This window comes from Poecilia mexicana, unplaced genomic scaffold, assembly GCF_051168715.1.
Source record: "Poecilia mexicana isolate PSO_F unplaced genomic scaffold, ASM5116871v1 scaffold_18, whole genome shotgun sequence".
Lineage (NCBI taxonomy): Eukaryota > Metazoa > Chordata > Actinopteri > Cyprinodontiformes > Poeciliidae > Poecilia > Poecilia mexicana.
In genome coordinates this window covers 15,836,531-15,856,580 of record NW_028263387.1, presented here as the reverse complement: position 1 = coordinate 15,856,580, position 20,050 = coordinate 15,836,531, and the positions used below count along the sequence as shown (strand labels likewise).

The 20,050-nt window shown below is 43.3% G+C and overlaps 1 protein-coding gene across 4 annotated transcripts in view; it reads right to left on the bottom strand.

Moving 5' to 3' along the window:
• Positions 1 to 20,050, bottom strand: part of ptprda (protein tyrosine phosphatase receptor type Da) — a 167,272-nt gene that overhangs the window by 123,269 nt on the left and 23,953 nt on the right. The gene's annotated exons all lie outside the window — the stretch shown is intronic.

Here is a 20,050-nt window from a genome sequence, read left to right as displayed (position 1 = left end):
TCAGCTGTTACTGCCAGGAGGCCTTCGTCAGATCTCCTGAAAAGTTTTGCGATGGCATCGAGTTGGCCGGCCGCGTATCGGCAGATCTGACCACCGTAGAAGAGGAAGATATAAACAGCCTGAAGCCAAATCCCCAACGCGCGATGATGACAAAGTGCCTAATTTCCCTGTTACCAATCATCCTCTCTCCCACTTCAGGCTTTCCCCTCCTTCACTCCTGTGGGCTGTAAATGGCGGAATGACTGGGAGATAGCGCACCTGTCACAGTCGATTTGTGTTTGTGTTTGGAGGAGCAGGAGGTGGGGGCGCTGGGTGGAGGACAGATAGGGCTACCTGCGTGAGAACTGGAAGGTGAACAGTGAGAATCTGTGTGTGTGCGCGTATGCGTGTGGTGAGGGGCCAACAATGAAGGGAATCTATAAAATGTAATCTCTGCTTTCACTCACGCTGCGAACAGCACACAATCGCTAATATTTACGCATACCTATGGCGCCTTCCAAAAAGTTTTCACATCCCTTGAGGGTTTTCAAGGTTTTCCACATTAAGAACACAAACTTTGCCAATTTCACACAAGATAAATACCGCATCGTTGTGGGGTCATTTATCTTATTTTGATTGGATTTGGCCCTTCTAAGAGCTGAAAGGGCTTTGAGCTAAACCACAACTGTCAAACCGGTGTTTTGAAACGGTGAGTTGAAACACACTTGTATCAAATAATTACGTAATCGGTAGGACCCTGCAGAACTTAACTGGCTGCTGAGGAGGCAGTTTAACCATTTGATTCAGGTGTTGGACAAGAGACACATCTAAATGTCGCACGACACCTTGAGTTGGATCTAAATCATTCTGTTGCAGCTACGATATGTCAGATCAATGCCCTGCTTGAATATTAAACTCCACCACAGTCTTAAGTCACTTGCAGTTTCTTAGCATGTCTTCTTCCAGGAGTGTCTTTTCCTGCAGCGGCATGTGGCACAGGCGCCAAACTCCAGTCCTCGTGTTCTCTGCGATGTCCTGCAACTGGTAGGCCGACTCCAAGATGTTGTGGAACTTGGCTGCATGAGAAGATGTGTTGGACTTGGGTCACATCCAAAAGTTGCAGGACACCGGCACTAAAGGACTGGACCTTGATACCCCTGGCATAGAGGAAGAGCGGGCGGCCCGTGTATAGCAGGAAGGAATCCTGTCCTTTTGACTTTTTTTTTTTTACTGCAGGTCTTCCTTCCTTTTCTGTCTGATGATCATCAACAGCGTTCCCATTGCTGATGAGATGCAACCCCACAGCAGTTTGGATGGAGTGTTCAATGAGTTCAGGGCCCTACTAAATTGCAGATACGTCAAACTGTCTGTGTGTTTTTTTCCCCCAAGTAAAACCTATAAAACAATAAAACTTTGTGTTACAATGTGACAAAAAAAAAGAGCTGTGGATACACACGCAAAGAATTTTATGTAAACACACTTCTGAGAGACACTGGGATGACTTTCCACAGCTGTGTGAACTGGATTCAAATCAACAGTAATGAAACCCCCTCCTGAGCAGTCAGAGCGGACAACGCTGCAGTCCGATCCATCTACGCTGCAGCTGTCCCTCTCCTTGGGTTATCGTCTCACTGCCCTGCTCCTCCAAAGCTAAGTGATTGCCTTTGATTTAATTGATGAAGTGTGAATCTACAGAACAACATGACATTGGGTTAGAATTTGCAGCACTCGGCACACACTCCCGATGCCACACACACACACACACGCAAACTCGCTGATGGAGGCTAACTCAACCATCTGCGTGTTGTGTAACAAGCAGGGAGACAAACTAAAAGGCTGTGCCATGTGAGAAAATATGAGGAGAATCTCAACCCACAGACGCCATCACACAAAAATCAGAGCTGCGAGGACTGGTGCTGGTTTGCCGTTAATGCTTTCGGGCACTTTCCTTCATAATGTGCTAAGGTGTGATAAGACACCAGCCAGAAAGCCAGCAGCTTGTCAAATGAATGTCGCCTAAATACGGAATCATGCTTGTGGCGTAATTTTCACCTTTTTAAATAAAGACACATGGGTGAGCATGTCCAAGTGATACTTTTTCCTCCAGTTATTCCACGTTGAACATTCCTCCGCCGAGGTATCTTCAATCAAGAACCGGGACTGTCGCTAACTAGTTCAATGACAGCTATGAAACGGCTCATTCTGAATTACTCACACCGTTTCAATCGGTAGGTACAAAGGTCTTCTTAGACTACGGGATGTGTACAGCCTTCAGGAAGGCCTGTGACATGTGCCCAGGAAACCTCCAAACAGAGGAGAATACTGATCAGGTACCTGAACTACCTTAGCTGGATGATTTTTGAAGCAAAGGAGAATGAAGGTCAACACACACAGATCTCCAAGTGCATGCTGTATCTAGTGAACGCTAACACTTCCAGTGAATGAGGAGAGCAGCTCAAGCTCGAGCAATAAGTTCTGCTTTTTCAAACTTCAGCATATTTGTGTTCAGGCTTGCCTGCGTGATGAGCGCATCAGACCGCCTCTGGAACTCCATTTCTGAAGTTACAGGCGATTTTACAACCAAATATACGTTGGTGGCGCCCACAGCAAAACCCAACAGTTATATTATGAAAAGTCCTGGTTTATTTATTTATTCATACGTCAAGCAAAGTAAAAATGAAAATAAAGTATTAAAATATGGTAGCAGACCTAACTTTACTGAGAATGGACAGTGGCAGTTGATCATGCAATCGTGATATTAGTTTTCTGATGCACAGTCTTTCTAGTTCTTTCCAGTTGGTCATATAAAATCCAAATAAGATATGCTTGAGATTTAGTTTGTAACATGAGGAGTAACATTAAAGATAAGGATATGGAGTAGTAGGATTTTAATTAGTCGTTGGTTTCCATGAGCGACCTTATGAAAGGACCATGACGGCATCCTCCTTTCATTGTCGGAGTCGGTGCTTTGACTCAGGAAGCAGAAAGAATCGACTCTGGTTGGGAATTAGAAACTTATTTTTTTTCATGGTACAAGTCCTACTGAGGTTGCTTCAGTTTTTTCCACACACTTAACTATTGGATGCAATATGTTCACATTCATATACTTGGTGACTCTGACGCTTTCCATTGAAGATTTATTACATTAGAAAAAAGGAAAATAAATAAAATAAACAATCTCGTCTTTCTTCCGGAGCCCCCGGTGGTATTGTTGTGCTCCCATTCACTAGTGCCACATTCAAAGGATTTCGGTGCTGATAGCAATCATGCATTATTAAACAAAGCCTGACAACATGCACCATGTTAATTAGAAAAAGAGGAGGTGGGGTGGGGGGAGAAAAAGAAAGAAGCTGTTGAACTGTCTCTACTCTCTCCTTCCCGGTGATTCTTATCAGAAACGTGAGAAAGAATGAGGGTGGCGTGTTTATATTCCACATGAAGGCTGGCTGCCGCTCTAATTTCAGCGTGCCGGTTTGGTATTTTTTTTAGACGAGCAATATTACAGAGAGAGTAAGAAAAAAGAACAAAAGAATCAGTTATATTTATCTCATATTGCAGCCATACAGCAATAAACTTATTATGGGGATAAATGCGGGGTGAATAGTTATGAGGGTCTCGAAGCCGGGAGTTTATAACGTCAGCTTCGCAGCTAATGTGCATTTCTATGTTTGCTCACATGCGGTAGTAGTAGAGAGGACCTGAAACAAACCCAAGCAATCGAAACGCTCCAGCAGTGATGTCACGAGTTACATTTTCAGCGGCACAATACTTTATACTGCTCCTTTGTCCGAGCTGAGAAACTCTACGCAGTGTAGCTAAAGGCGATTCATAAATGAGGTGGGGTGTTTTTTTTGTTTTTTTTTTCTGTTTTAGACTCGTACGCGCAGACCAAATCGATCTTAAAGGAAACAGAGTTGCGTATGTTGTCCTAACGCACAACCTCAACAGCAGCAAAAACGCCACCGAATCTATTAAGGCCAAATCCTCTGTAATTAGCTCAAGCAGAACCAAGGAGAAAAAAAAAAGGAACAAATAAAAGGAAACAGAAAGCGAGCGGCACTGCACTGCGTTATAATCAGTATCACGCCCAGCCAGGCACAGCAAAATCACTTTTGTGAGGCTGGACTTTTTTTTCTCATTTCCTACAGACTTCAGAAGTTAAAGAATGCAATAATTACATTCCACACTCTGATTTCCCTTTTTTCTTAAAACGTCATATGCAGGACTTGGGGGGATAAAAGGGGGATAAAGCTGCAAAGGGTCTTTTTAAGCTGACTTACTCATGGAGACACATTAATATATACTAAGACAAGTACTATGACCGACTCATGTAAACTGAATCCTAAAGAGAATGTGGGTGAGATTTAGATTTCTGTATTAAATATGTAATATTTCATTTATGCCTGGATTTTTGGTGCGATGGAGAGGTTATGAGAACTGCACTCTAAAAATCTCCTCAGCTCAACCTCGAATTAGATAAATGACTTTTTTCAAAATAAGAGCTTTTAGTTAAACATTTTCCATCATATCGTTTCCACGGTTTTCACGTCCTTCCCGAAGAGAAGCCAGAGAAAATTCCGGAGTGACCGGGGTTTTCGCTCACTGTACGGAGCAGAGAGTAACGCAGTATCGCCCCTCCCTTACTTATTGCTGCACACAGAGAGTTGTTACAAACTGTCTGTGTCATACACATTTATCCAAACTGGCTTTGCTTAAACTGCTGTCTTGCTACGGATAAGATACTGAAACCTAATAGTTTCACAGAACCCCATTTAAGAAAACTGAAAGCAGAGCAAACCTGACAGCAGATCTACGGTCACTTACAACCTTTAAATACCCTTTATATTCATTTTTGTGACATTAGTGTTTTTTGTCTGATGACAGAGCCATTTTAAAACTGTATCTGGTCTTTTTTTTTTCCCAAAGCACCGTGTCAACTTTTATTTCCTTTCCTTTATGAGCTTCATTCTTTTGCTCCCTGCTGTTCCGTTGTAGATTTTTCCTGTATTTTCATTTCTTCCTCTGCTCGCGTTGATGTGATTTAAGACGGAGTGACAAGGCCGTTTCTCACACATCGCTCTTGATCAGCCGGCATGTGTAATAACACCCCTAAAGCTAGGCTAAGCTATGCCCTCCAGTGTATCCTCCACATGAAAGACCCTGACAAACGCGCATCAGAGGAGTTTATTTGGTGTGCTGACTTATTTACTCAACTCCCACACCAACCTCTTGCCCCCCATTGCCTCCCCCTGACCTCCCTGTAGCAGGCCTCTCAGGGTCTTTCGGGGGGGCGGCGCCGCGAGACTTTCTGTTTGAGAAAGAAAAGGATTTAAGCCTCAGACGAAAAAATACATAAATAAATGCTCGCAACGCTGCTCCTGTTTTTCTAGTGTGGTTATATGTTGCTTTACTGTGAACGGATCCATCGACGTGAAGCACGCAGCAGGAAGCTAATTGGGTCTGGTGGCATTTGTCTGCCTAATAATTGCTTTAAAGGCACCTGCTGCGACAATAGGATGGGAGCTATCACGGTCCCATCTCGCTCATGTGTCATGTGGTAAATTGCTATCAGATTTCCAAATGGTTTCCATTTTTCTATCAGGAAATCCTTTGAAATGTGTAATGTTGTGGCAGAAATACAATTAAGTTCTGTTGTTACAGCGTGCGGAAGCTGTAATTGATCCAATGGTAATGTTGAGACCTCCTTGGGGGATCATTTTTCTTCTACAAACAGTTGAACTCGTCTGTTTTAGGGTGAAACTGTAACACTGCTTCGATAGCATTTCACCCAAAATCTCAACCTAAAATCCAAACGGGATCAAAACTATACAGAACCTTGAGTATATACATATAACTTCACTAACATTGGGGTAAATGTTTCTGAGCAAGCTGGGGAGAAATAACACGCTTTTAGTAGCAAAGTTAAAGTTTCAACTATCTAGCTCTGTCACGGAGGTGAAGTTAAAAAGTAACTCCATCCAGCTTGTGCAGTGCACCTTTACGACCGTAGGCGAAGCAGAAGCACATCATGATGCTGCCACCACCATGCTCGACAGCTTGCGTGACATTGCTGGGTTTCAAAGCCTTACAGTATTGCCTTCAGCTGGCTGTAGCGTCAGTACAACATGTAGCATAATGGGGGCGAACTCTAAAATGATTTAAAATTTAAAAATGTAGGTTTTATCTTTTAATATACAAGAAAAAAAGAAAGAAAAGGACAAAAATATATAAATACATAGAAAAGGAAAGAGAGAAAAAGGAAGAAAGCAAATAAAATGAGGAAGAAGGAAAGTAAGAGGGAAAGATTTGTTTTGAGCACAGCTGTATGTATGTATACATTTGTATAATTTTGACTCTACGTGGTTTAAAGAAAATTCACAATTCAAATCCTGTGCATGTGGAGATAAATCGTCAGCCGTCCCAAAGAGAACATGAACGTCATCCTGATGCGAGCTTCTGAAGACTCCGACTGAAGACCGGCGTCTACGTATATCATGACGAAATCTCTGCAGAGTTAATATTTTAGATGAAAAGCTCGAGTCAAGGACGGCGTGTTCATGATTTGAAAACGGCTGCCTTGTTGGAGTGGTAGGTTCAGCCCACCTACGCAGACCTCGACTTTAGTCTGACTACAAAAATCTTTGTCTCCAACATCCTCTCCTTGGATTTCCTCTCTGACTGATCCATCTTGCCATCTCTTTTCTCCTTTTCCCTCGTCGTTCTACCTCAGCTGCTTCCTCCGCCAGCCAGCTGCCAGATTCAGATGGATCGTGCCCACGGTGCAAGACCCTGACCCTGTGATATGGTGACTGATAATCCCCCCCGCGCCACTCCCTTTAAGCGCATCCCAACAATATCAAAAGCACAACGCAAGGTGAATGGAGCTAACTGGGCAATCAGTGGGGACACGAGGGAACTTAGAGCCGCCCTATTTTATCTCTGTCTTCATGTTTGGATCACCTCCTCTGACCTTGTTGACACTGGTAAACACGCTTCCCATCGGCTGCTAATGGATGCCTCTAATGCCTTTCCAATGGGCAGCAGATAAAAACCGCCACAGAGCTCACTCAGACGCTGTGAACTATTAATTTATATTTTTGGGACGCCTTTCTCTTCTGCTTCGTTTGTTTTGTCACGGCGTGGGAGGCTTCTATAGGACGAGCGCGTGCCACTTGGGTTGTGCTTGACCTTGTGAATCAGCGATTGGCGTGAGGAACGAACGTGTTATCATGCAAACAGGCTGAATCTCGAGGAGTCTATTGTGTCGGGGAGCAGCGAGTGTGTCGGGATAGGAGGGAAGAAATGAGAAAAAAGGGGGGAAACCAGCAGCCGCAGCCAACCTAGAATGGCTGGGATTAAATTTACGCCGCATGAACAGGGAAGGGCTAAATCATGTTACATATTATGAAGCTGAGAGGGTGGGTGGGGGTTGGGGGTGGGGGGTGAGAGAGAAAGGGAAAGAGGGTGGAGATGAGGGCTGGAAATAAAATGGATAAGAAGTGCAACGAGCCAGAGGTGGCGAGCAAAGAGGGAGGAGGAGGAGGAACTGTGGACAGATGAGGGGAGGAGGATGCATTGTTGTGTGGCAGCCACTGCCAGCATTTTCACATTTCGCTTGTACCTGCAACCTGCAACGGAGGGGAATGGAAGAGGAATAAAGGGGGAAAAGCTGCCGCTTCTTGTCAACGTATTGAATTTTTGTTCATATTTTGTCACGTGACGCTGCGTGAAATAGAAAGTCTAACAATGTGAACCCAGCATCCCAAAGATAAAACACAGTGGTGGCTGGGAAGCTAGAGGTTCGCCCATCGACAGCAACAGTGGCGTTAAAAATACCTTGTGAATCAATTGGATGGTTTAACTCAAAAACCTAGTCAAAGTCCAGATCTTGTGACTTGGTTTTGTTCCATCACATTAAATCCAGGTCTGAGAATCAAGGGGAATTTTTTTAACCTTCCAAGTACACACAATTTTGTGCTCGTCTAGCAGATAAAGCTCCAATAAAATACAATTAAACTTGTCAATGTGGCAAAATATGAAAGCTTTCGAGGGTTGTGAATAACTTAGCGAGGAATAACGACAACGAATGAGCAAAACTTTAACATTAAACCAAATTCCTTCCATCTTTAAAATCTCACGGCGAGGATCAGGGTCACGTACGAAGAAACACACGCCGCTTTAAAATAAAAATGCACGACTCCTACACAGACGCGCTAAGAAACATGGACTCGGGCATTCATTTGCACGGATAGACGCATACAGCCGGAGCACAAGCACGCATAGCCTTTTACGCCACATGCTGCTGGCACTTTGACATCTACCCCCAGCACACCAACGGTCTGTGGGAGGATGAATAATCTCACTTCCGAGAGGCAGAGGAACATTAGAGAGAGGAAGGAGGAGGGCGAGAGGGAGGTTGTTCCTAGCCGGAGCTCGCATCGCTTTATGGAAAGTACAGAGGGCCCCCGAACAGACAAAACAACATTCCTCTCTGCCACTTGCCGACATGGCACAGCACATGGCAACAGAGCTCTGCTGAGAATAACTGAAAAAATGCAGCACGGGGATTTGCACCCTCCCCCACCCCCACCCCCAAAACATATGACACAAGTCAGCAAGAATATGCCTCCTTATCTCGGTTGAAACAATTGGACACTGAGGTGCATTGTTTGTTACTGACATTTAGAGCCTTTTGTACACACGCCAAAGCATTTGGTATGGAAATCGTCTACTTAGGCTTACATGAAGGACGTAAACGGGCGCCCGGGGCTTACATGCAACACTCATAGGGCATTAAATTAATTCAAATGCTGCTTATCTCCAATTATCTGGATGCAGATTTTACTCAACTTTCCCAGACCTAAATGTTACGCCTTGTTTTGTTTTTCTTTTTCTTTGAAAGCCCCACCGTGGTTAACAGCGATGCCTCACAGAAAGAAGGAAGGTAGCTGGTTGAATCTTGACTGTGGCCTTTCCTTTGTGCAGCTGTCCTGTTTTTCCCTGAGTTTTCATGAGGCTTCTCTGGCTGTTAATGCAAATGTTAGGTTAAACTGTGATTCTGAATTGGCCTTGGGCAGGCATGGATAGTTAACGCGCTTCATGTGTGTCGTGTACTTTGGCTCCCCCCCTCCCGTGTTCACTGTTGGGATGGACTCCAGCTTCCCCTGTGACCATGCATATGACTTGGTAGGTATACAAGATCAAGTTCCTTCCTATATGTAGAACGACAATGAAATGTAATGTTTGTGTAGATGTGTAGTTCATTTGTTTCAGTAATTTCATTTAAAAAGTGAAACTACTGATATGTAGGTTAATTTCCTTCAAAGTGATATATTTCAAGTGTTAATTTGTGCTGATAATATGGGTACCGTTTCCTTAAATCGACTTTCTTTAGACATTTCGACACACAAAACCAATTAAAAAGGGATCCTTCTTATGAAGCAGCATACTGTATGCAAAAGTATTCATGGAAAGCTTATTGGAAGGAAAAAATGTGGCATAAAAGAACAATGTTTAGAGGAATGTGACGCAGCCATCAATAAAATTGTTTGGGGCAAACAACAAAGCAAAGAGTCCAGCGGGAGCATCATTACGTCATACATACCTACCTCCTGAACAGTATGTCAGTGTATTGTATGGCACATTTGTTAGGTATGCATGAATTACTGCATCAATGTAACATGCAATGACTGCCATCAGCCTGTGGTGCTACTGCACTGTTAAGGAAGCCCAGGTTGCCTTAACAGGGCATTCAGCCCATTTGGATTGTTGGGTTCTAACTCAGGTTTATTTTTCACTCAACTTACTATTAACACATTTAGGTACAGCAGTCCTCCTCGTGGAGGGTATCTGAGGGGCAAATCAGCAATCCTCATGATTGTGTTGTCCATAGCAGAACATTTATGTCTTAAAAATACGTTACTGAACTGGTGTTTTATAACACTAATTTTCTAAAGATTTCCCCCCCCCCTCTAAATCCATTATGTGTAAGCCACAACAATCTAAATAAATTAACAGAAATAAATGCATTGAATACAACGACAATATGAAACAAGGTTTACTTTTTGAAACGAATCACTGAAATAAATTAACTTTTTAATGATATTCTTATTTACTATGTCACCCGTATTGATTGTGTATTTTAAAGACGCTGAGTCAACATCCAAAAACAAACCGAGGGCTTGCCAAAGCTTTTTGTATGAAAATTTATCAGTGTCACCGGCGGAGGACAATGCGAGGAAATAATATGATCACAGATATGTTTTTGCTGAATCCACAGAGATGAAATTGTGTTGTTTGTGCCCCTCCATCTATTTCCTGATAAGGCTCTCAGAGGACCCGGACTGAGAGATGTTTTAATATTTAAAGGATCCTTACTGGAGTTTGCAGAGTACTTTGATGTTGGTGCTGGGATTATTAGATTTGAAAAGCTAAACTTCCATTAGGCCTTGGACGTCCTTGAAAGGTGTTGCAGCTCAAAAAACCTATTGTTCTCAGAAAAATAGGCGGGGGGAGGGGGGAGGATTGTTTTTGCGCAACTCTGTGGAGGGTAAAGCAATGGTTCACCCGCAAGGCAAACACAACAATTCTCCCCTTTGTCGTTCCACCAAGACTAATGCTTGCCGCCGCAACATTAGCAACCAAACAAGCGCGGTCCTCTGACAGTGAATGGTATATTGTAACTCCATGAACAAGACGTTTTATTACGCTGGTTGAAAAATGAATAAATAATCCAGCTCTGGAGCTGAAGATGGAAATTCAAATCAAATGCCACCTTCCGACAAATGTCAGAATACAGAAATCAGGACTGCTGTGTCCACGCCCGGCATCAAGCAGCATGCTCGGTTTGACATTTAGGAGTGATTTTTCTGTCTCTGTGTCGGTTTTTCTATGTAAAACAAGCGTGGTAATTGCGGGAAAAAAAAAAAAAAAGACGTACATGAACTCACACACGCCACAAATAGAGAACTTCCCCCCACCACCCTTCGTCTGACTCCCTCTCAGAAGCCTCCGTATAATCTCGCCCCACCTCGCGCAATCCGCCCCCGAACACTCACAAACATGATTAAGACACTGTCAAGCCTGACATTGCCATCTCCCGTGCTGTCAGCGGGCCTCACCGGGAGCCGCTGACTGACTGCCTGGATGTGCCTTATCATTAACAGGGCTGCCTGTGCCACCACAAGGGGCTTTGATGACAGAAGCTACGGCCCAAGTGCCTGCCCCTCCCACGTTAGTGTCATCTAAATGAGATAGGGGCCCAGGAGCTGAGGGATTAGGTACTGAATAATTACCTATTTAAAGACTCTAATTGAGCATTTCATTAAGAGACTGGCACAGAGATTTTTTTATTTTATTTTTTTTTGCCAGGGAAAAAGAGGAGAGAGACATACTTGTCAGTGCATGCTTGTGGGTCGGGGATGACACAAGGATGCTGGGATCTACATGCTTGTGTCTGCGTTTTGGATCCACAACAGACCGTCACCTTGGATTCAAGGGTTACCTTGTTAGCAGCAAGGTCCTTCGCTTGTTTTCTGTTTACACTGCATTTAGCCCTGGCACGCGTTTGTGCAAGTAAATCCAGCAGACGTTTAGAAACTGATAGTCATGAGTAAACAAGGGGAACTTTCCCATGTTTACTCACGGCTATGAGTAGAGATGAGGTGTTCAACCTTCAGTGGTTTCAATTAAAAACAGGTGTAGGAGAGGGGGTTCCAAATGCATTGTGGGGATTTTTATTTGGCTTGAAAGTTTACTTAATTGTGCAACATACAAAATGAAGGACAAAACAAATCAAATAAATGGTAACTGCCTGAAGTTTTTTTTTTGTTTTTTTGTTGTTTTTTCCCCAGAATGCAAAGCAACCTCATGGTAAAAAGTTTCAAAATGCTTTAAATAGCATAATGTTCCACTGAAAAATATTCAGGCCCATTTCTCTAAGCTGCTCTTCAAAACCAGAAAACTTGTGGACATGCCATTCAGTTAAGACTGACGTGTTGATCTTCATTAGTTAACATACTGAACTTTTACAAACTACTTCTCAGTCCAATGCTTCTGAGAACAATTGTAAACAGCATCATAGAGGAGCACTGGTGGGATGACATGCTGAAGGTAGAGGGTCTTAAAGAGACCAAGGATAGGTTTTGTTTTATAATTCTTCTAAGTTATTTAATATGTATAGCATTTTACAGTGAATTAAGGTAGCATAGTTTCTTGATTGTGCTATAAAAGGGCACCAAGTGCCTGGAAAATACATAATACCCCCCTTTAAGACCATAAAGCAACCTGGCAGAGACCAACAGTAGTGCATTTTTTAATCGGTTGCAACACATTCTTTTGCAGTTCCTCAGCATTACTGGGTCCTTATTTGGTTGGACCCAGTAAATCTACAACTATAAATATATTGCGAATTGCTGGAGTCCAAAACTCTGCACTGGTACCAGGCAGAACTGGGCTGCTGAGCGGGTTCCCCTGATCCTGTGTTATCAGAAACAGTTTCAGCCAACGCAACCAACCGAGGAAAGTTCTCGACCCAAATATTTTGCTGATGACGAATTTGACCCGACTCTTCCATGACCTGTCATGCCATGGTTCCTGCTTGTCCCCCTCAACACACACAGTTGCTATATCAGGGGGTCAGCGGGGACGCTGGCGAGTTGCGAACAGTTGCCTCTCGCATGATTGACTTGTTCGCTAAACGACTCGCATCTGAAGTGGCAATGAAAGCTCGGGGCTGTTGGAGCCTTGGGGGGGCAGACACCAGCTGCTCGACTGCAACAGATAAACTGCCTCCCCCCCTCCAATCCACCACCTTTGGGATTCGTATGTGTTGAAGTCTGGCCAAAGACGCTCAGGGCTGCAATGACATTACACTGCTTGTGCTTCTGCAGCATCAAAACTGTTTGCTGATGAGTTGAACACAATGCGTTTGTACACCGTCCAGGAAACATAAATACAATGTTTTATTTTACATGCGAGCAAATAGTGGAGGAGTTCTCCAGCTGCTGTCAGCATGTTCAATATTACATTTGGCTTTGAATAGTCTTTCATTTACATCAGAATAAAGCGCTGCTTTGACCTGTCGTTACTGCTTTAATGTAAACTCGTGTCGGTGGAAGGTTAATTTGTGGAAAGCCTCATTTAAATCCATCCGTTGAAAGAAAGATCCTTGAGTGATTTTCCTGCCTGGCTTTGCTGCCTTACAACGAACTCTGCAAATATTTACACAATATTAACAGAGAGCACGGGAAAAAGCAAGACATTTCATTTCAAATACAGAATCCAACAGGTGCAAACATGTAGGCTCTCTTTTAAGCAGCAACTCTTTTTATGACCTTGTACTTGGCGTGAACGCAGAGGAAAATGTTTGTGCACGTATGGGTAATCTTAATAGGATAGAGTTAAAAGTTAATGTTTTGACTCGTGCTTCAAGTGGCTCCACTAAGTTAAGGTAGTATTGATTTTTTAGTATTGGTAAAAAAGAGAAAGGGAAGACAAGCAGACATGTTTGCATCTCTTGAATTCTCTTACCCAATGCAGCAGTTAATTGTGACCTCTTTTCACAGTCTGACTTGTATAAATAATCATCTAGTGCCTAATTTTACAGGTTTAGAACAATAAACATGGAAAATCTTTTTAAAAAGGCAGGGTATGACATCGTTTTGAGCCTTAGGTCTTGTTCCTTTGCCAAACCGCGTACAAATTTCCCACTTAAGAGTGTGTGTTCGCAATGTGACAACTCCCAGTGCAGATTATTGTCCGACCTGCACCTCTCTGGTCCTGGTACCAGAGTGGCGAATCTAACGGAGGTTCCCAATGTGAGCCGTATCAGTTATCAGGTCCAATCGGTGCCTTGTGCAGTCCCTATCTCCCCATCGCTGTTGGTACACATCCATCTTGATTTCTGCTGAGTGCCAAAAAATAAGTAGCAGTAGGATCGGAAGGAGAGGTGGATGGAGAAGGATGCGATCCCCTGATAAGGCGGCTTAGAATCAGAGGAGAGCATCTGAAGCTGGAGCGTGGCCCCAAAGAGCTAAAAGGAGGAGCTTCATCTTTATCTAATTACCACAGGCCTGTTTTGACCACAACAGACAGCGTTTATGGCGGATGGCTGGGTATCTCGTGCCTACTTACAAGAGCACACTTTTTCATACGCACGAGCCCATGAAGATACGATTAACATTCAAATTCACGTCCAGTCACTCAGAAACACACGCACACGGGGCCCAGGGCTGGGCGCCATAACAGCCCAATGAAATATATTCAGATTAGAAAGGTGTCGCATTACTCTCCAGTCGGATGATAAATACGTGGTTAGCACCGTCATTAATCTTGCGGCCCTCCCCACCTCCCGCCTCCAGACTCGGTGATGTAAGGGGAAGGAGGAGGGGGAAGCAAGGGGACGTTGGACGGGGCTGCACCAGTGTGGCTGGGGCTTTTAATGGAAGAGGGGCACTGCTTGTTCTGCTAGTTTTGAACAGCAAGTAGGGAAAGGACACTTCGACCCACTGAACTCATATCATCAATGTTAAAGGCCTGTTTTTTTGTTTTTTTTGTTTTTTTTGTTAGGTTTTCTTTTGAGTGATGAGATGCACAGTGCATTTTCCACAGATTTTCAGTTGGACTTTGTTCAGGATATTTGTGGAATATTGAAACACATGAGTGTCTAAACCAGTCTAAACCATTCCACTGTGTCCTTTGTGGTGTGTTTAGGGTCGTTGTTCTGCTGGACCAGCGTCAAGTGTTTTGCTGCCTCGAACCAGATTACTTCTAGGATTTCCCACCCATGCTTCGCTGTAAAGACAGATTAGTGTAGAGTTGTAGTAATGTGTTGTAGTTTACTGTGTTTCCTACATGGTTTTTCAAGGGTGATTGCTATGGATGTCTTCCATAAATGAATTTCTTCTGGTCATTATTCCTGAAATGCCACATTTGTGAAGTGAACAATTAGTAATTATCCTGACAAAACATGGCAAAATCTGATGAAGTTCAAGGGATGTGACTATTTCTGCAAATCACAGTAGCTTTAAATCTTCCTCTTCAGTTGTAAAATTTTCCTTGGACTCTGTCCATCGTGTCGTTCACATTCAGTTGGCTTTCCTTTCGGCTGCCGCCCTCTGGCCATATATTAATTTCTAAGCACACGGCTTCCTGCTGCCACTCTCCCATCTCTCTTCCCAGGGGTTTGCTGACATATTGCCCTGAATGGCATTTCATCATAAGTAGCCATTGTCTAGCCTAATGAGCAGCATGCATTAAACACTAGTGGGTTGAGAAGACAATTGCAGACTTGTAGAAGAGAGGAAAAAAAAAGTTAACGCACAATGGGAACAAGAGCAGATTCACCACCAGGACCTTATGCAGCATATTCCTTCCATCAAACGCTGACTCGTGTCTTTGGGACGACTTCAGACAGACAGTCCAGACAGTGATATGCTGCCCTCACTGCAAACATCGCCCTAAGAAGGGGTCAAACGTCAAGGGCTGACTTAATTAAATGTTGAATCGGCACCAGTGCCAGTTGTGTAAACGCAATTGTCATTTTCTTCATGTTCCCCCTCGTGGTTTGTTTGAATATGGATATTGACTTAGAGAGTACATCTTTTGGATGCGTGTGTGAACGTCTAAGGAGGTTCCTCCTATATGTCGACACATGCAAGTCAAACGGGCAGAAGAAAATGGTGAGGACGAGCCAAGCCACCAAAATGTTGAAAGATTTGTCTTTTCGTGACCCGCAGTAGCATACCGATTCAACTTCGAGGTGTCCTCACATCTTATTTGATGGCTACCGTTATTATAACCCGTAGTACTTAAAAAATAAAGCAGATAGTGTTTTATATATTTTTTCTTTCTTTGAGGGTTCCTTGCTCAGTTATCTTTAGCCAATTCCTAAAGCAAAGGGTGGAAGTTTTTAAGATGGATGGGTCAACACTTAGATAAGGAGTGTTGCCTGGACCAATAAACAAATAGCACATCAACAGCTGAATGACAGACAGCTGGTTGTTGAATGGATGGAGAGTTGTGTGAAGCTATTATTAGGCAAATAATGTCAGGAAAATTATATTTTTCCCTATTTATTTTCCCCCTAATTCGAGATCCCCCCCCCCAACTACTTCTCTCTTCTTTTTTTTTCCTTTTAGTTCAAGCTAAAGTTATTGAAAAATACTGTGCAGCTGATGTTTGTCCTCTCAGATTAAGGCCGTGTTTTCTTCCAGTAATCATCGAGACGAGACAAGTTTCATTCCCACCAAGACCTCCCGAGCTTGTAAACAGCCTTCCACTGACACCACTGTGTGAAAAGGGACAACATAAACACTAGAGTTTCATTGCGAGGTGGCTGATTAGCCCTGAAGGGGGCTGTAAAGAAATTCATGCCTTCTCCTGGGGTTTCCACTCATGAGCCCTTTGTTTAACTGGGATGAAAAACAACTTGATGCCTGCAACCTGGACGCCAGTGAAGAGAACGCTGCCATATTCAGGCACAAAACCCAGACAGAAATGATCCCACTCGAGCCAAGCCGATTGTTTTACCACACTTTTATTGAATCTCTCAGTTGCCCCCCGCACCCACCCGGTCGCTCTGTGCCCCATAAAATGCTGGCGAGTAGATTGGGGCTGCCATAATGGTGGCACGATGCAGAAATAAACTATTTTTACAGTGGCAGACAAAGTGATGTGACCTGGAAAGGTTGTATGTTTGCTGGGATAATGACTGTATTTTAGAGACAGGCCTCAGTGTGAACTCTAATTACTTGTCTAGGGCCGCCGAGCTACATTGGTCTCCAACTTCTGGTAATGAAGTCCATATTAGCTCTGAGCATGAATGTTGCTGGAAATATCTACCGTGACTGCTGACTTGGGAACAAATTGTCAAGATGATTTTAAAACTGTAATTAAAATAATCCAGAAGCCAAGCGAAGAAGGTTGGCAGCAGAATTAAAGGCAGATTTTTAAGGAAATACTGAGATTTTTTTTTAATGTTTTTATATCATTTCTTTTGAATTCTGCAGAGCTGGCTCCAAGTAAACTTAATCACTATGACACTTATTTCTCATAAATATGCAAATACATTACCAACATTATGAGCATGTTTATGGAAATTCTGTCTTAGAGCAAAGATATGTCAAAAACCTCAAGTAAAACCTTTTAAAAAGACTCCATGAGCAGAAGAGTGTAATGTTTTTTGTTTTTTATTCCTTTAGCAAAACATTTTACTAAAACAATATATTTGCTTGTCACCACAAATTTAACCACACAAAATGGCAGCACTCTGTCCCTTTCTCATCCACGCCGATGTCTTTTCAGTTTCCAGTGTGGTTAGCTACGAAGCAGATAGAAAGGGGAGAGGAGTAGCTGTAAAGGATGGAAAACTATCCATGCAAACTTAATGAAATAATGTCATTAAAATGGCACAGCGGAGGTCTGGTTATACGGCTTGAAATATAATTTTACACTCAGGTCCCCCAGCGTCCATTTGCACCACTGGCCCACTAGTAAAACAGCCCTCAACAGACTGAGAGGCGGCAAGGGTTTGTGGGCTGGTTGGAGAAAAAAAAAAAAACATATATATTACTCAGGATAAAAAAAGGGGACAATTTTCAGGGGTTTAAAACAATGAATGCCTGCTGGATTGTGACTTTGAAAGGCTTCCTGTTTCCCCATATAAAGTGGTCAAGTCTCAATCAGGGATATCCTGAAATGAAGATATTTCAAGAAATGAAAAAGTTAAAATATCACCAAAAAAGTATGTCTGTACCACTGGAGTTTAAGGTCCAGTTGATGACATGTCAGAAATGACGAGTTTTCTCTGCCAGTGGAAGCATACAGTAATGCTCTGCTGCCCCTCCCCCACCTGTTTACTGCTGGTCAGTTGGCAGAAAAGAGGCTACTTTTGTCATTTCTCTTGCTTACAAAAAAAAAGGAAAAATTGGGCTGTTTAAAGAAGCACTGATTAGCTGTCCTCCACTTATTGCTGTGTACTGTAAAACAAACACTACTATACTTTCCCCTGGCTTATAAGAAAACAAGCAAAAACAAAGAGAGGTTGATTTTCAGTGTTTAAGACAATGCACGCTTGCTGGATATAATTATCCGCTATACCGCTAGTGTAATTCTTTTCATGAGCATCCAGCGAAACTTGCACTAGATGTGTTACGTTTGGTGTCTTGGATAGTCTCTCTGAAAACAACAAACAAAAAAAAAAAAATCTGCTGTGTACAGGTTGCCAGTTAGGAGGTTGCCAGTTTGACTCCAGGCTAGAAAAATAACTTGTAATATCATTTGCATAGCAGACTAGATGCATATCGTCTTGTTTCCCTAAAAGGAATCGTCAACAGCTGCTGCCTGTCAGTTTCCAGAAGAGCTGTCTGATTTTGTAAAGTCAAAGGCGACCCTCAACGGAGTTAGGATCAACGCTAGGCAACAGGATTCGGCCTCGTCTGTCTGGTCTAAAGCCTAAAACAGCAGGAATTCCAGTCGGGGCGCCCCGTAAACTACCACCCTCCCCTTGAAGAGGTCCATATCAATCCATTTTGCATCAGCTGTCCTGTCTCACCTCTGTGTGGCCGCTTCCATTGCTGCTGACGTCCTTAATCTCTGACAGGGAGGCAACGTTTGTGGACTAACAGCTGGGAAATCTGTGGCCCCCGCTGCCCTTGCACTCCCTGCCAACCTCTCCTCCTTCTCTCACATGCCCTGCAGGGTCAACTACTCCAGGCTAATAAAAGAAGCGGTCCTTGACTGAACAGCTGGGTTCGCTGCGATCTAAATCACTGAGAAGCACACCAAGTAAAAAGTCAATTTGCTATAACATACATCACATCTGTGCAACGTTTTGGGGGGATTTTGGGAGATAGACCAACATAAACTATTGCAAAGGTAAATTATTAAAGTGGCTTTTATAATTTTTTTGTGCGAGTCTGATGACCAAAATCTGATCAAGGAATCAACCAAGTAATTTCAAATTAAACCAACTGCTTTCAGATGTCACGCAATTAGCAAACAGAGTCAACTTGTGAGTAATTTAATCACCTTACACACAATTTGAATTGTGAAGAAAGGCGGTGGCAGCATTAAGGTGTTGGGAAGATTTTCTTCAAAGAGGCTGGTCAGAGTTGATGGGATGACTTATCGTTACCACAAAGGTACAACAAAATATCACAATAAAACGTAGTCTGAATCGCCCGCTTCTAGCAGGGGGATAAATACTTTAGTTAAAAAATAAAAAAACATAAAGGGGAATTAAAATGGAGTAAGCAACAAAACAAAAGCATCCTTTGGTAAGAAGGGGGAAGGGAGCTGAGTGGCTCTGTTGTCCCTGGCTGTTCATGGCCTAACCAGCTAATCAATAGCCCAGAGAAACACTATTTCAACTGGTTCATTGAGCTCTCCGTACAGCAGAAATACTGAGCGTGCCAACTCAGTCCGAGTTTTATCTTACTCAGCCTCTCCCTGCAGCTTTTGACGACAATGCAGATGGAAGCGGTGCAACTCAGCCCCTCACCGACGCAGGAACAGCAACTGGACTGGAGAGATACAGACTTCTACAGACGGAGATGAAGGTGGATATGGATTTTTGTATTTTAAAGCCTCCAACTCCTAATCTCTGAGGTCAAATGAGATGCTGACCTCACTTTCAAAGTAAATTCTCGCTACTTCTTCTTGGGAAGGGAGATCCTCTCCTTGTTGCCTGGTGGTATTTAGGTCTTCTGGGAGCTGGAGTGTTGGAATGGCGTTGTTTCTTTAACTCAGGGGGGGAGGGAGTGCTTCAAATATATGTCGACCTAAAATACAACCGGTCAAGCCTGACCTCCACTCTCTTTTATCCTGTTGAAGCTCGGTAGACATCTTTTCTAATTTCACGTGTGTGAGAGACTGTGTAGCGAGTATGAAAGACGGTTCCAGATGCTCCCAGCTGGCTGCTGCCCAGTGAAGCACAGACACGTCTGCCTGCCTAATTAGTGCACACACGCTCACACATGCACGCACAGCCGACCCCTCCTCACCACTTCGTGTCCTGCTGTTTCACTGGGTTTATGGTAGGCAGAACATATTCGCCCCCCTCCCCTCTTTC